The following is a 25538-nucleotide window of genomic DNA, read 5'->3' as shown; positions in this document are numbered from 1 at the left end:
CAAACCTCAATCCAGTAGGTCATGTATGGGACAAGCAATGAATGATACAGCGTAACCAATGAATGCTGGGAGAGGAAGTATTGTGCTTTGTACAGAATTGTGATAACTTTTGAGATTTTGGATTTAGCATAATTTATATGAGTTTTCCAACTTAATTTATCATTAATAAAAACTCTAAGAAACTTAGTTTCTGTTACTATTTCAATTTCAGTATCATTCAATAAGATAATACTTAAATTCCTGGGCTTACAGTAGTGTTCAGAATAATAGTAGTGCTATGTGACTAAAAAGATTAATCCAGGTTTTGAGTATATTTCTTATTGTTACATGGGAAACAAGGTACCAGTAGATTCAGTAGATTCTCACAAATCCAACAAGACCAAGCATTCATGATATGCACACTCTTAAGGCTATGAAATTGGGCTATTAGTAAAAAAAAAAGTAGAAAAGGGGTGTTCACAATAATAGTAGCATCTGCTGTTGACGCTACAAACTCAAAACTATTATGTTCAAACTGCTTTTTTATCAATCCTGTGAATCACTAAACTAGGATTTAGTTGTATAACCACAGTTTTTCATGATTTCTTCACATCTGCGAGGCATGGAGTCAACCAACTTGTGGCACCTTTCAGCTGTTATTCCACTCCAAGATTCTTTAACAACATTCCACAATTCATTCACATTTCTTGGTTGTGCTTCAGAAACAGCTTTTTTGATGTCACCTCACAAGTTCTCAATTGGATTTACACTCAACAAAAATATAAACGCAACACTTTTGGTTTTGCTCCCATTTTGTATGAGATGAACTCAAAGATCTAAAACTTTTTCCACATACACAATATCACCATTTCCCTCAAATATTGTTCACAAACCAGTCTAAATCTGTGATAGTGAGCACTTCTCCTTTGCTGAGATAATCCATCCCACCTCACAGGTGTGCCATATCAAGATGCTGATTAGACACCATGATTAGTGCACAGGTGTGCCTTAGACTGCCCACAATAAAAGGCCACTCTGAAAGGTGCAGTTTGTTTTATTGGGGGGGGATACCAGTCAGTATCTGGTGTGACCACCATTTGCCTCATGCAGTGCAACACATCTCCTTCGCATAGAGTTGATCAGGTTGTCAATTGTGGCCTGTGGAATGTTGGTCCACTCCTCTTCAATGGCTGTGCGAAGTTGCTGGATATTTGCAGGAACTGGTACACGCTGTCGTATACGCCGGTCCAGAGCATCCCAAACATGCTCAATGGGTGACATGTCCAGTGAGTATGAAGGCCATGCAAGAACTGGGACATTTTCAGCTTCCAAGAATTGTGTACAGATCCTTGCAACATGGGGCCGTGCATTATCCTGCTGCAACATGAGGTGATGTTCTTGGATGTATGGCACAACAATGGGCCTCAGGATCTCGTCACGGTATCTCTGTGCATTCAAAATGCCATCAATAAAATGCACCTGTGTTCTTCGTCCATAACAGACGCCTGCCCATACCATAACCCCACCGCCACCATGGGCCACTCGATGTTCATCATCTCACTCCATAAAACCCGGACGTCATCTCCACCTCATCGCCGAGATATCGTCAAACTGTTCAGGTAGTATTCTTAGCTTTGAAAGTGAACTGTGTATCAGTCTGAACTCTTTTTTGCAGCCGTTTTCCTGTGCTGTTCCATGTCTGTGAGACCGGCGTTCGGTGTGTCCAGCAACGGCTCCGCTGCACACCTCTAACAGATAAGTGGGTAGACAGGAGCTGCACGAGTGCGTGTTAGAGGTGGAGGTGGCATTCCCACTGTTGTTGCTACTGGGTGTGCACACACCCATATCTTATTGTCTCTGCTCCCTGCCAGCAGTACCAGATCCGACCTTCGAAGACGGTGGCCACCTGGGTACTCTGGACTTGGCGGCTCCAGTATTCTCCGGGTTCGGTGGCGGAGGAAATCGTGTGGTTCCGGTTCATCTCAGGACAGATGTCTTCTATCCTCGAGCCTGCCCACACGTCACCCTTGTGATTGACTGTCTGTTAAATTTCACATTCCTCTGTGTTATGCTCATTCACAACAGTAAAGTGTTCATATTTGACTCTTTCATTGTCCGTTCATTTGCACCCCCTGTTGTGGGTCCGTGTCACTACACTTTCCCCAACAGGATATCTCGGCCATCGTCATGGATCCCGAGGGGCGTCACCCATCTGTTGGACAGCCAATGGAAGAGCAGGGTGCACAGGCAACTGCAGGAGGCGTGCTCGGTGAGTTGCAGCAAATCCTCACTGCCTTTACCGCTCAGCTGGATTTGATGACCTAGCAAAACGTGATCCTTAATCGCAGGATGGAGGCTCTCACCGCACAGGTGGAAGCGCACGATCAGAGCGCTGCTGCTGCTCCTCCTTCTGCCGACCCTGTGCCCGATATTAACGTTCCACTGGTCGTTCAACAAACCCCCCCACCATCCCCTGAAGCATACATAAGTCCCCCAGAGCCGTACGGGGGTTGTGTGGAGATGTGCGCGGACTTTCTGATGCAGTGTTCGCTCGTCTTTGTACAACGACCCGTGATGTACGCGTCTGACGCCAGCAAGGTGGCTTATGTTATTAACTTGCTTCGTGGTGAGGCACGCGCTTGGGCTACAGCGCTTTGGGAGCACAACTCACGGCTCCTTACCTCTTATACTGGGTTTGTGAGGGAGTTCAGAACAGTGTTTGATCACCCTAACAGAGGAGAGACCGCTTCAACAGTGCTGCTGTCAATGCGACAGGGGCGCCGGCGCGCAGCCGAATATGCAGTCGACTTCCGCATCGCGGCTGCGAGGTCCAGCTGGAATAACGTTGCGCTCCACGCCGCCTTCATAAACGGACTGTCGTCGGTCCTGAAGGAGCACCTGGTAGCTAAGGAAGAACCGCGGGATTTAGATGGGCTTATTGATCTCGTTATACGGTTAGACAATTGGTTGGAGGAACGCCGTCGGGAGCGAGACGAAGGACGTGGCCGGGCACGCGCCGTCCCTCTCCCTTCTGGGTTCGAAAAGGTTCCGCCCTCCCCACGCTCCACAGCCACAGCGCTCCGTGGGGCAACAGCTCCCCCTGCTGACGTTGCTAGGGAAACGCACAGGGCCAAAATGAGAACAGCTGACAGAATGAGGAGGCTGGGCCGCGGGGAGTGTTTGCTCTGCAGCTCAAAAGAGCACATACAGAAAAACTGCCCCAAACGGCCAAAACGACAACACCCGCCCTTAGAGACTGGGCTAAGGGGGGCTCATAACATTCACGTGGGACACACACATATTGCCACACGACTCCCAGTTACAATCCTGAGCAGGGATTTAACCCTTCAAGCCCCAGCACTGGTGGACACGGGGTCAGAAGGGAATCTGCTAGACAGCAGATGGGCAAGGGAGGTAGGGCTCCCTCTGGTGGCGCTTCCTTCGCCATTGCAGGTGCGGGCACTAGATGGCACCCTTCTCCCTTTAATCACGCACAAGACACAACCTGTAACTCTGGTGGTGTCTGGGAATCATCGGGAGGAGATCGAGTTTTTTGTGACTCCTTCTACCTCCCGCGTGGTTTTGGGTTTCCCGTGGATGTTGAAACACAATCCCCGGATTGATTGGCCGTCTGGGGTGGTAGTTCAGTGGAGCGAAACCTGCCATCGGGTGTGTTTAGGATCCTCGGTTCCTCCCGGTTTACATGCTAAGGAGGAGGTCAAAGTCCATCCCAATCTGACGGCGGTGCCGGTTAAGTACCACGATCTTGCTGATGTCTTCAGCAAGGATCTGGCACTCGCCCTTCCCCCGCACCGTCCGTACGATTGTGCCATTGATCTGATTCCAGGCGTTGAGTTCCCGTCCAGCAGGCTGTACAACCTCTCACGACCTGAGCGCGAATCAATGGAGACCTACATCTGGGACTCATTAGCTGCCGGGCTGATCCGGAACTCCACCTCCCCGATGAGTGCAGGTTTCTTTTTTGTGGGCAAGAAGGATGGCGGACTCCGTCCATGCATTGATTACAGGGGGCTGAATGAGATTACGGTTCGCAACCGATACCCATTGCCGTTGTTGGATTCCGTGTTCACCCCCCTGCATGGAGCCAAAATCTTTACTAAGCTGGATCTTAGGAATGCGTATCACCTGGTTCGGATCCGGAAGGGAGACGAATGGAAGACGGCATTTAACACCCCATTAGGTCACTTTGAGTACCTGGTCATGCCGTTCGGCCTCACCAATGCCCCCGCGACGTTCCAAGCCTTGGTTAACGACGTCTTGCGGGACTTCCTGCACCGATTCGTCTTCGTATATCTGGACGATATTCTCATCTTTTCTACGGATCCTGAGACCCATGTCCAGCATGTACGTCAGGTCCTGCAGCAGTTGTTAGAGAACCGACTGTTTGTGAAGGGCGAGAAGTGCGAGTTTCACCGCACTTCTTTGTCCTTCCTGGGGTTTATCATCTCCTCTAACTCCGTCGCCCCTGATCTGGCCAAGGTTGCGGCGGTGAGAGATTGGCCCCAACCAACAAGCCGTAGGAAGCTGCAACAGTTCCTCGGCTTCGCTAATTTCTATAGGAGGTTCATTAAGGGCTACAGTCAGGTAGTTAGCCCCCTGACAGCCCTGACCTCTCAAAAAGTCCCCTTCACCTGGTCGGATCGGTGCGAAGCCGCGTTCAAGGAGTTGAAACGACGGTTCTCTACTGCGCCAGTTTTGGTGCAGCCCGGCCCTAGCCGCCAGTTTGTGGTTGAAGTGGACGCCTCTGACTCAGGGATAGGAGCCATGCTATCCCAGAGCGGAGAGACTGATAAGGTTCTTCACCCGTGTGCCTACTTTTCTTGCAGGTTGACCCCGGCTGAACGGAACTATGACGTTGGCAGTCGAGAACTCCTTGCGGTGAAAGAGGCTCTTGAGGAGTGGAGACACCTGTTGGAGGGAGCGTCTGTGCCATTCACGGTTTTCACTGACCATCGGAACCCGGAGTATATCAGGACCGCCAAGCGGCTGAACCCCAGGCAAGCCCGCTGGTCACTGTTCTTTGGGCGTTTTGACTTCCGGATCACCTATCGCCCCGGGACCAAGAACCACAGATCAGATGCTTTGTCCCGGGTACACGAAGAGGAGGTCAAAACTGCGCTGTCAGATCCACCGGAGCCCATCCTGCCTGAGTCCACTATCGTGGCCACCCTCACCTGGGACGTGGAGAAGATCGTCCGGGAGGCCCTGGCACGAAGCCCGGACCCGGGAACTGGACCAAAAGACAAACTATACATCCCACCAGAGGCCAGGGCTGTGGTCCTAGACTTCTGTCACGGTTCCAAGCTCTCCTGTCATCCGGGGGGTGCGAAGGACCGTGGCAGTTGTCCGGCAGCGCTTCTGGTGGGCGTCTATGGAGGCCGACGTCCGGGAGTACATCCAGGCCTGCACCACCTGCGCCAGGGGCAAGGCTGACCACAGGAAGTCCCAAGGACTGCTCCAACCGCTTCCTGTGCCTCATCGCCCCTGGTCCCACATCGGCCTGGATTTTGTCACGGGCCTCCCACCATCCCAGGGCAACACCACCATCCTCATGATAGTGGACCGATTCTCCAAGGCGGCCCACTTCATGGCCCTCCCGAAGCTCCCTACGGCCCAGGAGACAGTGGACCTCCTGGTCCACCACGTCGTCCGTCTGCATGGGATCCCTACTGACGTAGTCTCGGATCGTGGTCCCCAGTTTTCCTCTCACGTCTGGAGGAGTTTCTGCAGGGAACTGGGGGCCACCGTGAGCCTCTCGTCCGGGTACCATCCACAGATGAACGGACAGGCAGAACGGGCCAACCAGGAGTTGGAACAGACCCTCCGCTGTGTGACATCCGCGCACCCGACGGCCTGGAGCAACCACCTGGCCTGGATCGAGTATGCGCATAACAGCCAGGTGTCTTCTGCCAGCGGCCTCTCCCCGTTTGAGGTGTGTTTGGGGTACCAGCCCCCATTGTTTCCTGTGGTTGAGGGAGAGGTCGGTGTGCCCTCGGTCCGGGCCCACCTTCGGAGGTGCCGTCGGGTGTGGCGCACCGCCCGTTCTGCCTTGTTGAAGGCCCGGACGAGGGCCAAGACCCATGCAGACCGCCGGCGGTCCCCGGCCCCTGCATACCAGCCCGGGCAGGAGGTGTGGTTGTCGACAAAGGACATCCCGCTTCAGGTACAGTCACCGAAACTAATGGACAGGTTCATCGGACCCTTCTGCATCCTCAAGGTCCTTAGCCCTGCCGCAGTGAAGCTCCAGCTCACTGCAGATCCACCCGGTGTTCCACATCTCCAGGATCAAACTGCACGGGGAGCCGGCTTGGACAGTGTGCCGGCTCCTGGACGTCCGTCGAATGGGCCGGGGGTTCCAATATCTGGTGGACTGGGAGGGGTATGGACCCGAAGAACACTCCTGGGTGAAGAGGAGCTTCATCCTGGATCCGGCCCTCCTGGCCGATTTCTACCGTCGACACCCCGATAAGCCTGGGGGGGGGGGGTCCTGTTGTGTGGGCCGCCAGAAGAGGAGGTACTGCTGGCCCACCACCAGAGGGCGCTCTGCCTGAAGTGCGGGCTTCAGGCACGAGAGGGCGCTGCCGCCACGGACACAGCCGGGGGTGACAGCTGTCACTCATTATCTCCTGACAGCTGTCACTCATTCATGCTTCATCATCTTACTCCATAAAACCCGGACGTCATCTCCACCTCATCGCCGAGATATCGTCAAACCGTTCAGGTAGTATTCTCAGCTTTGAAAGTGAACTGTGTATCAGTCTGAACTCTTTTTTGCAGCCGTTTTCTTGTGGTGTTCCGTGTCTGTGAGACCGGCATTCGGTGTGTCCAGCAACGGCTCCGCTGCACACCTCTACCAGATAAGTGGGTAGACAGGAGCTGCACGAGTGTGTGTTAGAGGTGGAGGTGGCATTCCCACCGTTGCTGCTACTGGGTGTGCACACACCCATATCTTATTGTCTCTGCTCCCTGCCAGCAGTACCAGATCCGACCTTCGAAGACGGTGGCCACCTGGGGACTCGGGACTTGGCGGCTCCAGTATTCTCCGGGTTTGGTGGCGGAGGAAATCGTGTGGTTCTGGTTCATCTCAGGACAGACGTCTTCTATCCTCGAGCCTGCTCACACGTCACCCTTGTGATTGACTGTCTGTTAAATTTCACATTTCTCTGTGTTGTGCTCATTCACAACGGTAAAGTGTTCATATTTGACTCTTTCATTGTCCGTTCATTTGCGCCCCCTGTTGTGGGTCCGTGTCACTACACTTTCCCCAACACTCGATCCACAACATTGACATCAGAAAACCGCTCACCCACACGACGCCACACACGCTGTCTGCCATCTGCCCTGGACAGTGTGAACCGGGATTCATCCGTGAAGAGAACACCTCTCCAACGTGCCAAACGCCAGTGAATGTGAGTATTTGCCCACTCAAGTCGGTTACGACGACGAACTGGAGTCAGGTTTCTGACAGTTTGGGCAGAAATTCTTTGGTTATGCAAACCGATTGTTTCAGCAGCTGTCCGAGTGGCTGGTCTCAGATGATCTTGGAGGTGAACATGCTGGAAGTGGAGGTTCTGGACTGGTGTGGTTACACGTGGTCTGCGGTTGTAAGGCTGGTTGGATGTACTGCCAAATTCTCTGAAACGCCTTTGGAGACGGCTTATGGTAGAGAAATGAACATTCAATACACGAGCAACAGCTCTGGTTGACATTCCTGCTGTCAGCATGCCAATTGCACGCTCCCTCAAATCTTGCGACATCTGTGGCATTGTGCTGTGTGATAAAACTGCACCTTTCAGAGTGGCCTTTTCTGCACCTGTCTTTTATTTAACAGAGGGACTTTGCGGGGGATTCTTGCAAATAAATTAGCTTCACACAGGCGTCTTCTAACTTTCACAGCACTTACAGGTAACTCCAGATTGTCTTTGATCATCCTGGAGCTGATCAATGGGTGAGCCTTTGCCATTCTGGTTATTTTTCTATCCATTTTGATGGTTGTTTTCTGTTTTCTTCCACGCGTCTTTTTTTTTTTTTTGTCCATTTTAAAGTATTGGAGATCATTGTAGATGAACAGCCTGTAATTTTTTGCACCTGTGTATATGTTTTCCCCTCTTCAATCAACTTTTTAATCAAACTACGCTGTTCTTCTGAACAATGTCTTGAACGTCCCATTTTCCTCAGGCTTTCAAAGAGAAAAGCATGTTCAACAGGTGCTGGCTTCATCCTGAAATAGGGGACACCTGTTATGTGTTTGGACGTGGGTTAGAGGAACCGAACCAGTGTCTGACAAGACGCAGCGTTAAAAGAACAGAGAGAGGTTCCAGAAAACAGATTTATTATCCCCAGTGCAATAAAACAACATAATTTTAGCGGTCTGGCGAGGCGGAGGATGGCGCACTCTCAACAGCGCCAAACAGACCGGAGCCCCGGCAGTTCTGGACTCAGGAACCCCTCCGACACCCCCCAGGTGGTCGTGACAACGACCGAGCCTGTGAAGGACGAGAAGGTGAGGTAAGTCCACACTATTTTACACAAAATGCTACTCAAAGGTGCACACCATCAGCAAACACATTCAGGCTTAATTTCAGGCTTAAATTAAAGGGGCAGCTCCTCACAGCAGGTGAAGGACCAACAATTCACATGCCACGGCGGTGAGGAGCTAATCAAATAATTGTTACAACAGTTCAAATAGAGCTGCGTGGGAAAACGCCAAATTACTGTTGTTAATTACTAAAAGTCATTCAAAGCCACAGTTACCTCTGAAGTGTGCTGATGGATCATGACCCTCACCCATCCTCCTTAACAGACACGGTGTGTCAAACCTGGAGCGGTCCTCAGTGTCATAATGATAAACATACGGTCGTCACAAGGTCGAGTCTCGGGCAATTCTGCCCTGAGCATTCATGGCTTAAATGCAGAGTTTCATCAGAATATTCACTTCAGCTGAGAGTCCTGTGGATCTGCACATGAGCGTAATCATCAGGATATTCACTTCAGCTGGAAGTCATTTGCAGGAAGTTGGCTTGATGAGGGTGAGGGATGCTTCAGCTCAACACATTATACTCAGAGTAGAGCCACTAACCACCTGGGGAGCAAACAAAAAGAAAAGGCAGTACCAAAAATCCAGCCAAACCCCCAACACACAACACCTGATACACACCTGTTTGTTCCACAAAATTGGTGAACTCACTGACTGAATGCCACACTACTATTATTGTGAACACCCCCTTTTCTACTTTTTTTTTTTACTAATAACCCAATTTCATAGCCTTAAGAGTGTTCATGTCATGAATGCTTGGTCTTGTTGGATTTGTGAGAATCTGCTGAATCTACTGGTACCTTGTTTCCCATGTAACAATAAGAAATATACTCAAAACCTGGATTAATCTTTTTAGTCACATAGCACTACTATTATTCTGAACACTACTGTATATCCAAATATAATACATTTTGTTTTACCCAAATGAAGCGATAATTTATTTGAATCAAACCAGTATTTAATTTTTTGTAGTTGCCTCTCCATCATGTCTAGGAGCTGTCCCAAATGACCCCCACCACCAAACACAGTTGTATCATCGGCAAACAAAATATATCTCACAGACTTGGAAACCAAACCTATATCATTAATATACAACAGAACAATAACAGCCCAAGGACTGAACGTTGGGGCACCCCACATGTAATCCTCAAAAATTCAGAATTTATCCCCCCAAAATGGACACACTGATATCTGTTGTGTAAATAGTTAGCTATCCCATCAAGGGCCAGTCCTCTAATACTTCAGTAATTTGTCCAATAGTAAAGTGTGATCTATGGTATCAAATGCTTTCTGCAAATCAAAGAAAACTCCTACAGTGTATTTCTTCTTCTCTATTGCATTTGTAACTTGTTCAACAAAATCACTTAGTCAGTGAAGTAGTACAATTCTTTCTAAAACCATACTGCTGTTCACTGAGTATGTGATGTTTAGTTATGAAATTGTTCAACCTCCTCACAAATAACTTTTCCAGAATTTTTGAAAATTGTGGTAACAATGAGACTGGCATGTAGTTTGAAAAGACATGTTTGTCTCCAGATTTGAACAGTGGTATCACCTTAGCTATTTTCATTTTAGAAGGAAATTTCCCAGTAATCAATGACAAATTACAAATATAAGTCAAGGGTTTAACAGTACAATCAATAATATATATATTTTTTATCAAAAACATATCAAGGTTGTCACTGTCAGTTGATTATTCCTCCTTTTAGCTTATGAACTATGTTAATAATTTAATTTTCATCTGTTTCTTTAATATACAGTTGTGCTCAAAGGTTTACATACCCTGGCAGAAGTTTAGTTGTTTTTTTGGGGGTTTTTTTGGCCATTTTTCAGAGAATATGAATGATAGCCCAAAAACCTTTTTGTCACTCATGGTTAGTGGTTGGGTGAAGCTATTTTGTTGTGTGGGCCGCCCGAAGAAGAGGTACTGCTGGCCAATGCCAGAGGGCGCCCTGCCTGTTGTCGGGTTTCAGGCACCAGAGGGCGGAGTTGCCATCCAGGAGCCAGGACTGACAGCTGTCAGCAATTATCATCTGCAGCACCATAAAAGCCTGGAGGAGACACCACATCTCTGCCGAGATATCAGCCTACCTCTCAGCCATTTTTGTGCCGTTCGCACATTATTTACTACTGAGTTTGCAGTCGTAACCTTTGTATGCTCTCAGCTTGGAGCTGGGTTTTGTGGAGGTTGGAGGGAGTTGGCGTTTCCTGCTTCTCACTTTCCTGAACCTTAAGTGTACTATTGGTACTGCACGTTCTCAGCGTTCCTGTTTCTGGGAGTGGTGGATCTTTCCCTCAGGAAGAAACCGTGACTGTTTGCTGACTGTTTACTGGGTGTCCACACACCCACCATTAACCTGTTTTTGTTCCTGCCAGCAGTGCCGGATCTGACAGCTGGAAGCAGAGGCCACCTGGGGACTCAGGACTTGGCGGCTTCGGCATACTGCAGGTCTCCATTGGCGGTGGAACCTTGTGGGCCTCGGCTCTTTTCTGGATAAGCGTCTCCTACCCTCGGGCCTGCCCACACATCACCTGTTGTATCTTGTGATTGACTGTCTAAAAGCAGTATTCGACCTGTTGTGCACATTTGCCGCAATAAATTGTATTTATTGGTTTATCTATTGACCGTTCATTTACGCCCCCTGTTGTGGGTCCGTGCATTACACTTTCCTCAACATATTTATTGTCAAACAACAGTGTTTACTCTTTTCAAATCATAATGACAACACAAACTACCCAAATGACCCTGATCAAAAGTTTACATACCCCTGTTCTTTGTGTTGCCCCCTTTAACGTCAATGACAGCTTGGAGTCTTTTGTGGTGGTTGTGAACGAGGCTCTCTGATGGTAAAACTGCCACTGAATATGTTTCGGACTTTATTTACATTAATTACAAAGAAATACAAACAGTTTGGCACTCTATGGTAAATCTGCATGGAGTAGACAGTTCTCAAAAACTGACTGTGCAAGAAGGAGAAGAATGAGGAAAGCCACCAAGACACCCAGACAACCCAGAAGAAGTTACAGCCTTATGTGGCTGTGATTGGAGAAATTGTGCACAGTGCAAGCTTTGCATTTTGTATCACCAGTTATCCAGCTTCATGATTAAGTGGTATAGAGGAGGATTTTCTTAAAAAGAAGACCTGAAAGTTGAGCTACAAATTGCCAGAAGGTACATCTGAGATGTAAGCCTGGATTTGATCTGTTCTGGTGAAAGAAAATCCTTCTCTGCTTTACTCCACTATGAAGCTAAGAGTAGTGATACTAAATGCAAAGCTTGAGCTGTGCACAATTTCTCCAATCACAGCCACGTAAGCCCATAACTTCTTCTGGGTTGTCTGGGTGTCTTGGTGGCTTTCCTCACTCTTCTCTTTCTTGCACAGTCACTCAGTTTTTGAGAACTGTCTACTCCATGCAGATTTACCATAAAGTGTCATACTGTTTGTATTTCTTTGTAATTAATGTAAATAAAGTCCGAAACATATTCAGTGGCAGCTTTACCTTCAGAGAGCCTCGTCCACAACCACCACAAAGGAACAGTGAATTGTTAAAAGCCGCAGAGAACTGGGCAGCAGTGGTTGAATTAATTACATGAGAGTGGCGCGGTTTGACAGTGTTGCATAAATAAGGTACATCAAAAAGAATCGGTGCATGGTCAGAAAACACAGCATCACAGACTTCTGAATTACACACGGAAATGCCATAAGTTAAAACAAGGTCCAGTGTATGTCCGTGTACTTGTGTGGGTCCAGAAACACACTGCACAAAGTTAAAAGGGTCAATAAGCTCCAAAAAGTCTTTGATCATAGGTTTATCAGCACAACATACATGAACATTAAAATCACCCACAATCAATATACGGTTAAACTGAGGCATGATTTCGGCCAAGAAGTTAGTTGTATTTAGGTGGCCTGTAAACAACAGCGCACAACACGGTTAGGGTTAGCAGTCAAAACAAGTGTGTTTAGCTCAAAGCTTGATGCTGTAAATGTTGAAGCAAACTGTTTACACTTAAAACGCTCTCTGTAAACAGTTACGACACCCCCTCCGCAACCCAAAGCTCTTGGCGTAGAAAGATAAGTAAAGCCAACAGACCAAAGTTCAGAAAAAGCGCTTAACTTACCAACACCAACCCAGGTCTCGGTTACGCAGAGGAAATCCAGTCCATGAGACAGGATCAAGTCCTTAATAACAAAGGTTCTATTTGCCAGCGAGCTGGCGTTTACCAGTGCTATACTTGCTGGGGCCTCAGTGCTAGCCTTAACACTAGCATTACCAGTTTCCCATGCCAGTGGCCGCAGATTTTGAAAATTCACTCTGCACGTGCTCTGCACACAGGTGGAGCCAACACAAGACAGAGGTAATCTGGCACTCCTGAAAGGAAAAGTGGGCATGAATTGCCATATCCTCCATAATCAAAATTTGCCAAATATCGTGAAGAAGGTCGAAGATCCAGTAGCGCTTGGTGATCATAGACCAGTGTAGCGCCATGGCCTCAATTCGCCCTAATTTAATAAAATACATTAATCCTGTCTCAACAAAAAACTGAGTTTTCAACTAGAGACAGAGAGTGTGTTTCCACCCCCAGTTGAGAAATTTCTAAGTCATCTGGAGATCTTCAGATAAATCTGGAGACATCCCCCGATGGTCCAACACTGCTTCTCAGAGGAAAAACAAAGCTGTAATTCAAAGTTCTTCAAAGGGAAGCCCTTGCCTTTTATTGGTTAAATTTCGGTCATTATGAATTACATGACATTATAATAGCTTCACATCAGAATCTGAGCTTCTCCAGGCTTGAAGAACCCACTTTATGGTCTCAAGACTGCAAGATGATATCCCTTCCCTCACAATAACACGTGGTCATAAACTTTGTCCTGACAATCGGCTTTTATCTTGAGGTTTAAAGCAAAGGAAAAGACCTTTGGTTTGAAATAAAAATTTAGATCAGTATTTCTTTCATTTATATCTAAAGACTTATAATGTTTGTTTGCAATAATTATTCAAACAAAATGCTTTGCATATAGTCATTCGATTTATTGATATGTGTTCTTGCCACTGATATGTGTGTAAGTGTGACCTTTCTGCATTATCAAAATTGATGAAATATTCTGTTTTAACCCAGAGGATGTGTTTAAGTGATGCTGAATAATGTGCATCCATTCGAGTGTCTTACCACGCTAATTAATGTGTTTAAATAATTGAATCATATCTGTTTGCCCTCTGAAGACATGACGTTTTCTGTGAGATTACACACCCTAAATGGGCGGAGTTTGGTGATGTCAGTCCCCCTTTAAGAAGCTAGGACAGAGCCTCGCTCGACTCTTCTCGCTTCTCCACGCGCTCTCTGCTGCTTTTCTCTTTTTCTTCTTTGTAAATGCTTCATTTTTATTTTTGGGCCAAGGCCCCATTGCTAAGCTAAACTAAGCTACCACGTGGCATTCATTCATTCTTTACAATTCAAGGATTCAAGGATTCAAAAGAATTTTATTGTCCTATGCACAAAGGAACATGTTCCCTGCACAATGAAATGTGTTTACTGCATTTAACCCATCCTAATTGCCAGTTAGGAGCAGAAGTCGCCTTTAGGCGCCCAGGGACCATCTCCAGATGTATGTCCTGCCTTAGGTCAACAGCAGGGCTGAGCAAACCATGACCGGCCTCATGACGACAGACGACACACACAAACAACACACATAAGCCGACCCGGTACATGAACACATATAAAAAGCACACACAAGGTAAAACTTGGGAAAGAAAAACCTTCATTGCTCCTGCATTGAATCATGCAGCAGTAATGCAGGAAAAAACCCATCAGCACAATGAACAATGATCACACACAACAACACGAGAGACGACGACCGAGATTTGTAAGAGTCCAGTTATCAGACAGAACACATGGAGGCCGCCTTTAGGCGCCATCAACGGCCTTGTTCGTCCGTTCTGGAGGGAGGAAGGGCCCAGCCCTGAACTGTCCACTGTCCACAGTCAGTGTCAGAGCTGGAGAAGCTGAGGGCGGGGGAAGACCAGGGGGAGTGAGGCATGAGCGTTGTTCTTCTCCAGGAGGTTTTTATCACAGCGGCCTTGAAGTGCAGCTGTGTTTTGGGAAGCCGAATGAAAATCCAGATTAGCAGATGCCTGAAAGATTCCACAGTCTGAGACAGAGTGGCTTCCAATACATCTGAATTAGGAGAGGAGATATGGTCATTACTGACGATCAATGCAGTTTTCCAGTGCAGCCATCCTACCAGAGATGGTTTCCAACGTGCGGTTAACACCCGCCGACTGAGCTGACACTGCCCTTCCAATCGAATCAATCATGTGGGGCAGCCTGGATGGGCCAATTATTGCTGCTTCCACTTTCTTAATTTTCTGGTAAACCAGCGCTATGCCCGCTCCACACAGCAGGAACCCGGTCACCACCATGCCAAATATATACACATCTTCGACGTCCTCCACAGACAGCGTGTAAAGGCACATGACCTGCCATTTCCTCCAACTGTCCATCACATAACCCATCACATGTGTCCCGGCAGGACAGGTTGGGTCCTCCGCTTCCGAGTGTCTTGTAGAAAAAATAGTGTCAATTGCGTTCAGAGACCACTTTAACAGATCCATTTTTGCTGTTTCCAGAAGAGCAAAGCTGGCAGCCTCACAGACAACACGCCACAGAAGCAGGAAAGATAAGGAGGGAGGGAGAAGAAAAAAATGCGACCGTCTCGGCCGAGAGCAAGGAGGCAAAAAAACAAAACAAAACAAGTTTTGACAAACTTAAAGTTTTAACCTGACGCTTTAAGGTGCGTCAAGTCTTTTGAAATTTTAAGAGAACTTCCGAGCTGAGCTTTTCAAATTAAGAGTGAATTTACAGAAAAGCGACTTTTCCTTTTCATTAAAATTTTCAACGCTGTTAAAGTTTTACTTTTTTCTAAATTCACGAAGACTTTTAATTTTGCTCCAACAACTTTTTTAAAGCTACCAGACACCATTTTTAACAAAACACCTTCTACCTCTGGGTTCCTGCAAGCTGACAACGGAGCTGATTTCAAACCAGCAGCTAACCTGTCGGTAACACCAGCCGGCACAAGCCCTGGGATCACTCGGGGACACCTCTGAGTTAACCCCTCCGACCCAGGTAAGCTCACGCTGCCCAGAGCATGAATATCCACGACAGACGAAACAACTCTTCAACAGCAGCTAAGTGATCCAGGAAAAGGGTTTGTTGTCTATGGATACAAAGTGGCTAATTTTAATCCTTTGGCTCCTTTTTTAAACATATTCATACCTGTTTAATATTTTTCCTAATAATTGGCTTCAAAATTCATCACTAAATTCCAATCAGATTTATTTACTTAAAGTTTTAAGCTTTATCTTCCTTTCTTCCAACGGCTCATGAGTGAGTAAGAAAATTGTTTCCATGAATGAACTTATTTTTAATCACTGTCCATAAAATGCCAATAAAATGTTCATTTCTTGTATAAATTTTAAATAAATTGTAAATATTTTTGCTGTGGTCATTTTGTGTTCAGAAGGAAACTCTTGGTCAACCATATCGTGAGAATTCAGACTTCAGATCAGAGATTGATTAAATTAAATTGAGCTAGATTAATTCATTCGAGACTGATAAATTAATGTTTAAATTATAGTACCTATTCTATAAAAAAAATAATAGGTGGTGCCCCGAGTAATATTAAATAAGTATTAAACCCTAAATTAATTATTTTGGTGACCCTTTATATTGGGCCTAGCCCAATCTAATTCAATTTGGGAGTTTAATTACTTATTCACTATAGATTGCTACATATTAATGGTTTCCCATGTGGAGGCTTTATTATTAAAACTGTTACACATCTGTTGATGCTCCCGCATGGAGGCATAAAGATTTAAACAAAAACATTACATATATTGGTTCCCCGGTGTGAGCCAATCGCGTTAAATAAAGATTATTCCATAAATAAACATTACATATATTGGTTCCCCGTTGCGAAGCCTGAATATCTGTAAATTTATTAAATGTTACACCAGTAAAGGGCTGACTTTTACTGTAAAAACTGATATAATTGTCAAAAACAAAATGTTCGCAGACAGATGACAAGCCAAACACCCTGGCACCATCATGCCACTGTCATCACATACCTGACTGACAGGTAGGTGATTGTCAGTCAGGTGACTGTCTGGTGACTGTTTTATATAGCCCCAAATCACAACAGTGTTGCCTCAAGGTGCTTCACACAAGTAAGGTCTAACCTTACTAACCCCCAGAGCAAGAGTGGTAAGGTAACACTCCCTTTGAGGAAGAAACCTCAAGCAGACCAGACTCAAAGGGGTGACCCTCTGCTTGGGCCATGATACACACATAAATTATAGAACAATTCTCAAAATGAACATACAGGAAATGTTGCCAGTGCACAGGATGGTTTCCAGAATAGATACCACACCCATCTCTGGATGAAGCCGCACCTCAAACAGAGAGAGAGAGAGAAAAAAAACAGAATCAAGCATCAGAAAGACAACAAATACAGTGTAATTTGTCAGCTTTAAGCAACAAGATAAACAGAAGAAATACTTAGGGCTAGTGATCGTCGGCCACTAGCCCTAAGCTTCACTAAAAGAACCAGAATTTAGATAAAGTTGACGCCGCAGCACGCTCCGTTTACTAATAAAATTAATTTAAAAGAGTAAAAAGCATTGTAACATACTCAGTATGCTAGCCATATGAAAGGGAAAATAAGTCCGTCTTAAGTCTGGACTTGAAAATCTCCACAGAATCTGACTGTTTTATTGATGCAGGGAGATCATTCCACAGAACAGGGGCACGATAAGAGAAAGCTCTGTGACCTGCAGACTTCTTATTCACCCTAGGGACATAAAGTAGCCCTGCACCCTGAGAACGCAAAGCCCGGGCTGGTACGTAGGGTTTAATTAGGTCAGCTAGGTAGGGAGGTGCCAGTCCATGAACAATTTTATAGGTTAGTAGCAGAACCTTAAAATCTGATCTCACTGGGACAGGAAGCCATTGAAGAGACGCCAAAATGGGTGTAATGTGGTCGAACTTTCTGCTTCATGCCAAAAGTCTGGCAGCAGCATTTTGAACCAATTGGAGAGCCCTAATGCTGGACTGTGGTAAACCAGAAAATAGAACATTGCAGTAGTCCAATCTAGAAGAGACAAACACATGAATCAGGGTCTCAGCATCAGTCATAGACAGGATGGGCAGGACAGGACAGGCTAAGCGTTAACTGGTCAAATTGATGCCGATGTCTACTTGGCTGACTTTTATGCCACATTACCAAGTTCAGGTGAACACCCATTTGAGTACTGGCTAAGACTAAACAGGTCTATGGAGATGACTGAAGACTGTCTTAGGAGACAGAATAAGGCATTTGATTATCTGTCTGGAGACTTGACTGCCATGCCACTCCACTCACCACTCTGCATTTAATCATTAGTGATTGATCTCTGCTCCCCTCCACAGCATGTCTTTTTCCTGGTTCTCTCCCTCAGCCCCAACCAGTCCCAGCAGAAGACTGCCCCTCCCTGAGCCTGGTTCTGCTGGAGGTTTCTTCCTGTTAAAAGGGAGTTTTTCCTTCCCACTGTCGCCAAGTGCTTGCTCACAGGGGGTCGTTTTGACCGTTGGGGTTTTTCTGTAATTATTGTATGGCTTTTGCCTTACAATATAAAGCGCCTTGGGGCAACTGTTTGTTGTGATTAGGCACTATACATAAAATTGATTTGATTTTGATTTGATGTTTATTCGCCATTGTCCTGACCCTGTGTTAGCTCTCATTTTCAAGTGTAAGCTCATACAAAAGTGGACTGCAGCGGAAATTCATGAGAGACTGGTTGAACTTAGCAGATACAAGAAGCTTAGTTTGAAGTAAGCGACTATCAGTAACCAACAGGTAACGAACACCCACACTGCTTCAGCTCAGAAGCCTGTTACAGTACCATCTTGTGGACCGCAGACAGAGGATTCCCCCGGATCATCTTGATCGCCTTGTTGCCATGCTGGAACAGGTTCTTCAACAACAGCCACAACAGCCTAGGTACGAAGTTGGGGCCCAACAGAATTCCAAATTCATAGGCAGACCATCTTTGCCATGCGACATTTGTGGAGACCAGAACACACCACACACTACCACTGCAGAACCCATCAGCTATGCTATATCTGTTTCGCCTCCGACCACATATGCGCTAACTGTCCCAGGGTTGTAGCCAGGAAGAATCGTGCTGCAGACTCCACAGTCAGGCAGGAGGGAAACTACTTGGCCTACATAGGAAGGGGACAAGTGTTGGGCCTGAGAGTGATTCCCCAGTAACTGATGATGTTGAAGATTCAGAATCTCTATCAAAATGTAGATGAGGTGAGAGAAATGGGATGCAGACTGATTTTCCAAAACATGCAGAGACTAGGACCACATGATGAACTGTTTTATGAAAATGTTACCTTGGGTGGGAAGGTGACAGTAAGTAAGTAAGTAAATAAGTAAGCTTTATTTATAAAGCGGCTTTCACAGACCAGGGTCACAAAGCGCTGCACATGGCATACAAAAATAATCTAAAAATATACGAAAACAATAAAATGCAATATTAGGCTAAAAAGCTAACTTAAAGAAATGCGTCTTTAGTTGCCTTCAAAAAGTATCTATACAATCCAGAGAATGAAGGGCACAGGGAAGCTCATTCCAGAGGCTAGGCGCCACCGCTTTAAAAGATCTGTCCCCGCGAGTTTTAAAACGGGTCCGAGGAACCATCAACAGGTTCTGATTGGACGACCTGAGGCTCCTGGAGGAAGCATAAGACTGGATCAGGTCCCTGATGTACTCCGGTGCCTGTCCATGCAGAGCTCTAAAAGTCAATACCAGGATTTTGTAATGAATCCTGTAGGAGACAGGCAGCCAATGCAAAGTGTTAAGAATAGGAGTAATATGGTCCCTCCTGCGGGTGCGGGTAAGCAGGCGCGCAGCAGAATTTTGCACAACCTGCAGACGGGCCAACTCCTTCTTATTCAGATAGGTGAAGAGACTGTTACAATAATCCAAACACGATGAGATGAACGCATGAACAATCATCTCAAGCTCTTTTAAAGTCACCATCTTACGGAGCTTAGAGATGTTCCGAATTTGGAAAAAACAGTTCTTAACCAGGTAATTTGTGTGCTGCTCCAAAGACATTCCTCCATCCAAAATGACACCCAGGTTATGCAGGCTGCTTTTGACCGTGCAGCTTAGGCTACCGAGATGCTGCTTAATTCCAGGTACAGCACTATCTGGTGCTACAATCAGAGTCTCAGTCTTATTGGAATTTAACTGCAGACTGTTCTCAGTGAGCCATTCCTTAATTTTGGCCAAACAATTTGTGAGATAGCAGAGTTTCTGTGGCTCAGTTGTCTTAAAAGAGCAGTACAGCTGCAGATCATCGGCATACAAATGATAGGACACATCACTGAACTGCTGGATCAGCTTGCTGAGAGGAAGGAGATACAATGAGAACAAAACAGGTCCCAAGACCGATCCCTGTGGCACACCCCACAGAAGATCTGCAGATTCCGACACTGCATTGCCCACCGTCACACTAAAAGTTCTACCAGTCAGGTAAGAGGTAAACCATAGCTCAGTGAGAGCTATGCTCGACAGTGGTTCTATGGCTTGCAGTATAAGCTCTGCGCTGATACCTCAGCTATTACAGCAAGACGTACTGAAGGCCCCCACTCTTGAGCCCACTGATGTTGTTCTGATTGGATGTGGTGGCTCAAAAACATTTCCATCAGGTGTGTTGGACCTGGAGGTCGAGCTTTATGGCTGTAAAGTTCTCGTACCAACTTTAGTGGTTTCTGGGCAGCATGACAGCCTTATCATTGGTAGCAATCTACCTAGCTCATCACTTAAAGATGGAAACAAGCCATTTGGGTTCATGCGCCAACTCAGCTGGTTCTGATGGGCCTTCAGATAAACACCTGTCAGGGTTGATGGCTCAAGTGGAAAGACAGGAGACAGTTGGTGTGCCTGACAAGATTGTCATTGTTAAGTTGAAGAAGGCGGTTATGCTGGAGCCCATGACCAAACACAGGGACCAAGCGAGCTCCCTGCTGGTAGCACCGTTATCTTGGAGCAAATAACCTCGAGAGCGAGACCACGATCGGTGATCGTAGGGTGAACCGTAGCACTGCCTTGAGACGACAACTTAAGGTGATTAATCCTTCTGAAAAGCCTGTCACCTTAAGAAGTAATAATAAAATGGCTGACATGTACTCCTGTGTGGCAGTGTAGCATTTTGTCTGACCACACAAGTTTCCAGCTTGCCCAATCAGCCTCCACCAAGAAAACCAGGTTGTCAAACTTATCCTTGGCATTTGGTTTTGGACAGCCTGGGGTTGTCTGATCTGAACATTGACTCATGTGAGGTGTTGCCTACCTGCAAGGAAAGGCTAATCAATCTCACTGCAGAATATCAGTCCATTTTCTCCAGAGCCAAGTTGGACTGTGGTAAGGCTATGGGCTGTGTACATTGGATCAGAGGTGTCGATGAAAGCCTTTCCGACTTCCCTGCTGACGTGTACCACCTACGCAGTATGAGAAACTCAGGCAAGCACTGGATGAGCTGGAGGAGAGAGAGATAATTCGGAGATCCAGAAGTGAGTTTGCCTGACTGTTGGTACTTGTTTGGAAAACGTCAGGTGAGATTAGGATATGTAATGACTTTTGTTGGCTTAAGGCCCAAACAATCAAAGACACTCACCCTCTCCCTCACCCATCTGATGCCAGGCAGCCCTAGTGGGCAATGCATTCTTTTCCACAATGGACCTTACCTCAGGGTACAATGTGGGGGTCCATGAGGATGACAAAAAGTATACAGCCTGTACATCGCCATTTGGATTGTATGAATACAATCGAATGCCCCAGGGGCTATGTAATAGCCCCACGACCTTCATGAGAATGATGCTGAGAATTTTCGGAGACAAAAATTTTCTCACTGTGCTCTGCTACCTGGATGATGTGTTGGTGTTTTCCCCTACAGAGGAGCTGGCATTGGAGCATTTAGAGATGCTCTTTGGGCGCCTCAAGGCTCACAATCTCAAACTGGCTCCAAAGAAATGCCACTTCTTGCAGAGATCTGTAAGATTATGGGGGCATATCATCAGTGCTGATGCTATAGGATCCAACCCTGACAAAGTGGCTGCCATCATGTCACTGACTGAATCCGATCTCATGGAGCAGGGTATCAACATTCCATCTCAGAGAAAGAGTCGGTCCTTTCTTGTCATGGTAGTGTTCTACCAGCAGTTTATTGAAGGTTGCTTGTCCATTGTAAAGCCATTATTTGGACTCACAACGGGTGCTCAGAGCCCTCATGGAGCGGGGCGTAAGCGCAAGCAGTTGCAAAGAAAGCTTACTGAAGCTGACTGGACTCATGAGTGCAGCCAAGCTTTTGACAAACTGAAAAAGGCGTTGTTGGAGCAGGACCCTTTGGTTCACCCTGATTTCAGTAGACCATTCCTCCTTTCTGTGGATGCTTCTTGCAATGGTCTAGGCATTGTTTTATCACAGACTGCAGATGGAGGGTCAACCGTGAGGCCAATTGCCTTTGCAAGTAAGTAACTCACGCATGCACAGTCCAAGTATCCAGCCCATAGGTTGGAATTTTTTGCTTTGAAATGTGCTTTGTGTGACAAATTCCATCATTGGTTGAGGGGTCAGCAGTTCACAGTTTGGACAGATAATAACCCTCTGACTTACATACTCTCCAAAGCAAGGATGGATGCATGTGAACAGGCCCTAAGAACACAGTTGCAGATACCTTGAGCAGAGAGCCTTTTGTGACTGTGCACATCTTGTAAAGCTATTAGACTGCCATATAATGACTTGCTAGCTGAAGCAGAGGCTGTCTGTGCACATGGTGTGGAGGACGCTTTTTGCCAGTCCATGCAGCCATCTGACAGATTCACAGCCGGATGCCAACCACTTACTTCACAGTCAGTATTGGTTGCTCAGTCTGGGTCCTTGTCATCAGGAGAGGTGGCAGCTGTTTTTCAGGCTCACCACCAGCCCAAATCGAAAGTGTGTCCATATGCTTACCTGTTGCCTCAGTTCCCTCAGACTGTGCTGACTCCAGAGCATGTTGATTCTGAGGTGATCCCTCTCAATATTCTAGCAGAGAGACAGCGTGATGACAGTGTCCTGAGCAGAGTGTTGTTCTATTTGGAGAGGGGTCGTAGACTATCCAGGAGGGAGCGCAGCAAGGAAGCTACCAGAGTTGTCAGGTTTTTGAAGTGTTGGGACAGGCCTACCTTGAGGAACGGTATTTTGTATCATGTGGCAAGGAATACAATCATGAAACAAAGGACCTATATGTACGTCAACACATCTTCCTTGCATGCAAAGGTTTTGCAGGGTGTCCATGAAAATTCAGTAAGGTATATCTTATATATTATATTCCAATTCTAAGGTGGAACTATGCCAGTATACAAAGGTATATCTAAATATCTAAAAAGGAAGAGTAAAATAGGAGAGTAGAAAAGAGTAGAGTAGAGCCACTTAGGTGCCTGGTCTTGAGAACCAGGGATGGTAGGTTAAAAAGCTTTTTTATCCCATGGGAACTCTCCCTACCCACCCATGATGAGGCTGGCCACCAAGGGCAGCAGCGGACATTGTACCTTGCACGACAGAGGTTCTTTTGGCTTGGTCTGCATAAAGACGTGACTGAGTATGTCAGGAATTGCAGACGGTGTCTAGTAAGTAAATCACCAGAACCAGAAGCTCAGCACCCCTGAAGAACATTAGAGCATCAGAGCCCCTAGAACTGGTGTGCATTGATTTCTGGACAGCCGAGGATCATGCTAACAAGTCGTTGGATGTACTCATTGTCATGGATCATTTCACAAAAATGGCTCATGCCTTTCTGTGCCCGAATCAATCTGCAAAAGCAGTTCCACATCAGTAATGCATAACTATTTTTGTATCTATGGGTTCCCGCTTTGATCACTGAGTTGCTCAGTGTTGCTGGGGTCCAGAAGTCTCACACGACTCTGTACCATCCTATGGGCAATGGGTCCTGTGAGAGGATGAATCGAACTTTGGGCAACATGATTCGAGCACTTCCTCCAAGAGCCAAGCAGAGGTGGCCAGATTTACGTAAGTCTCTCACGTTTGCATACAACTACACAATCCATGAGACGACTGGCTTTGCACCCTTCTTGCTCATGTTTGGCAGAGTGCCAAGGCTTCCCGTTGACACTATCTTCAGTTCAGTTCTGGACAACAAAGAATTTGCCGACTATGACCCCTATGTGCACACCTTGCAGAAAGACCTAAAAGAGGCCATGGAAATAGCCCAAACCTCCGCTTCAAAGCAGTTGCGCCGTCATACTGAGCTTTACAATAAAAAAGTGCGAGGGGCCACTGTCGAGGTTGGGGACCGCGTGTTACTCTCCAACAAGGGGCAGCAAGGCAAAAAGAAACTTCCAGACCATTGGGAGAGTGCAGTTTATGTTGTCATAGGGAAAAATGCAGAAAGCCACACTTTCAAGACCCAACACCACATCACAGGCCAGGAGAAAATTGTCCATCGAAACCTGATAATGCCAGTTAATTGCCTCCATTTGGCTGAAGTTTCTGACCAAAGTGAGTTTGATGTGTCATCAGTGCCTAGTGCTGAAGACCTACCTGAAAGGCAAGAGGCAATTTCAGATGAGTCTGAGGAATCGGCAAAGTACAAAACAAAATTCTGGGTGTCTGAAGTCTTATCTTCTATATCTTCTGGTGGGTTGGATTTGGAAGAAGCTGATGTTGACCTTCACTCCGAACTCACATCCACTTTTTCGGTGTCCCTGACTGAACCAGAGACTCACGACGAACCAGAGACTAACGTGCCTCTCACATCTGTATAGATGTCCCCTGTTGAGGTGCCTGTAAGGCCAAGTGTTATTGTTGTTGGAAAAGACAACACTGATGACTGATGACCGACGTGATAACCGCTTGTGTAGAGTTCATGAGAGTTCCATTGTGCCTGTTGGAGACACGGGTGGTGATGGTCACGTTAGAACGAGAGCAGGGAGGCTATTGAGACCTGTTTCCAGGCTTATCGAAACAATGCATCAACAAACACAGTTAGTTTCATAAGGGGGTCATTTTATGTGTTGAGTAGTCGGTCTATTTTTTTTTTCTCTTTTTCTTTTTCTCTCCCCCATTTTGTGTTTTCTCTTTCTGGGGGTGATTTCGTTATTTCTTTCTTGGAGAGTTGTCAATAAAGCGGTGAGAAATCTTCAGATCTCTTCTGTTTCATACTCCGTTGGTTAAACAAATTCTGTTGTATTATTGTAAAGTATGTAACAGGCATATTTTCGATCCCCATGTGTGTTAGTGAGGTCTGGCCAACCTCATGTCATACTGGCTTTGATGGACGGATGTTATTCCTGGGTTTTGTGACTGTGATTTTCAGGTCGTTACCTCAACAGTAAAGAAAAGAAGGTGTGTTTTTGTCAGATGAATGCCTTTTTTTTCTCTTTCCTCTTTCTTATGTACGAGGTCTGTTAGAAAAGTAACGGACCTTTTTATTTTTTGCAAAAACTATATGGATTTGAATCGTGTGCGCTTGCATCAGCCAAGCTTGAACCTTCGTGCGCATTCGTGAGTTTTTTCACGCCTATCGGTTGCGTCATTTGCCTGTGGGCAGGCTTTGAGTGAGCACTGGTCCACCCACCTTGTCGGATTTTCATTGTCAGGAAAATGTCTGAAAGATTGGAGCAGCGCTGCATCAAATTTTTTCAGAAACTGTGAGAGACAGCCAGGTGGAAACCATTCAGAAAATTCAGATGGCTTTTAGTGAAGATTCTATGGGCATCACAAGGATTAAGGAGCATTGCACCTGGATTAAAGACGGCCCACAGCGGCTGAGGGCCCGCCGCGCTCCGAGCGGCCATCGACAGGCTGAAATGACCAGATCATTTCCAAAGTGAAGGCTGTGTTGATCCAGGACGTCGTGTGACCCAGAGAAATTGCGGAAGAGGTGG

The 25538-nt window shown here is 46.4% G+C and overlaps 1 long non-coding RNA gene across 1 annotated transcript; it reads left to right on the top strand.

The window, feature by feature from the left end:
• Nucleotides 1–23990, top strand: LOC117511358. The gene is made up of 3 exons (XR_004560935.1): nt 1–186; nt 15873–15887; nt 23977–23990. It is a non-coding gene; the product is annotated as an uncharacterized LOC117511358 (long non-coding RNA).
• The last annotated feature ends 1548 nt before the right edge of the window (nt 23991–25538 follow it).

The sequence above is a fragment of the Thalassophryne amazonica genome, chromosome 5 (genome assembly GCF_902500255.1).
Source record: "Thalassophryne amazonica chromosome 5, fThaAma1.1, whole genome shotgun sequence".
NCBI classification, from domain to species: Eukaryota; Metazoa; Chordata; class Actinopteri; order Batrachoidiformes; family Batrachoididae; genus Thalassophryne; species Thalassophryne amazonica.
This window is presented reverse-complemented; position numbering and strand designations above follow the sequence as displayed.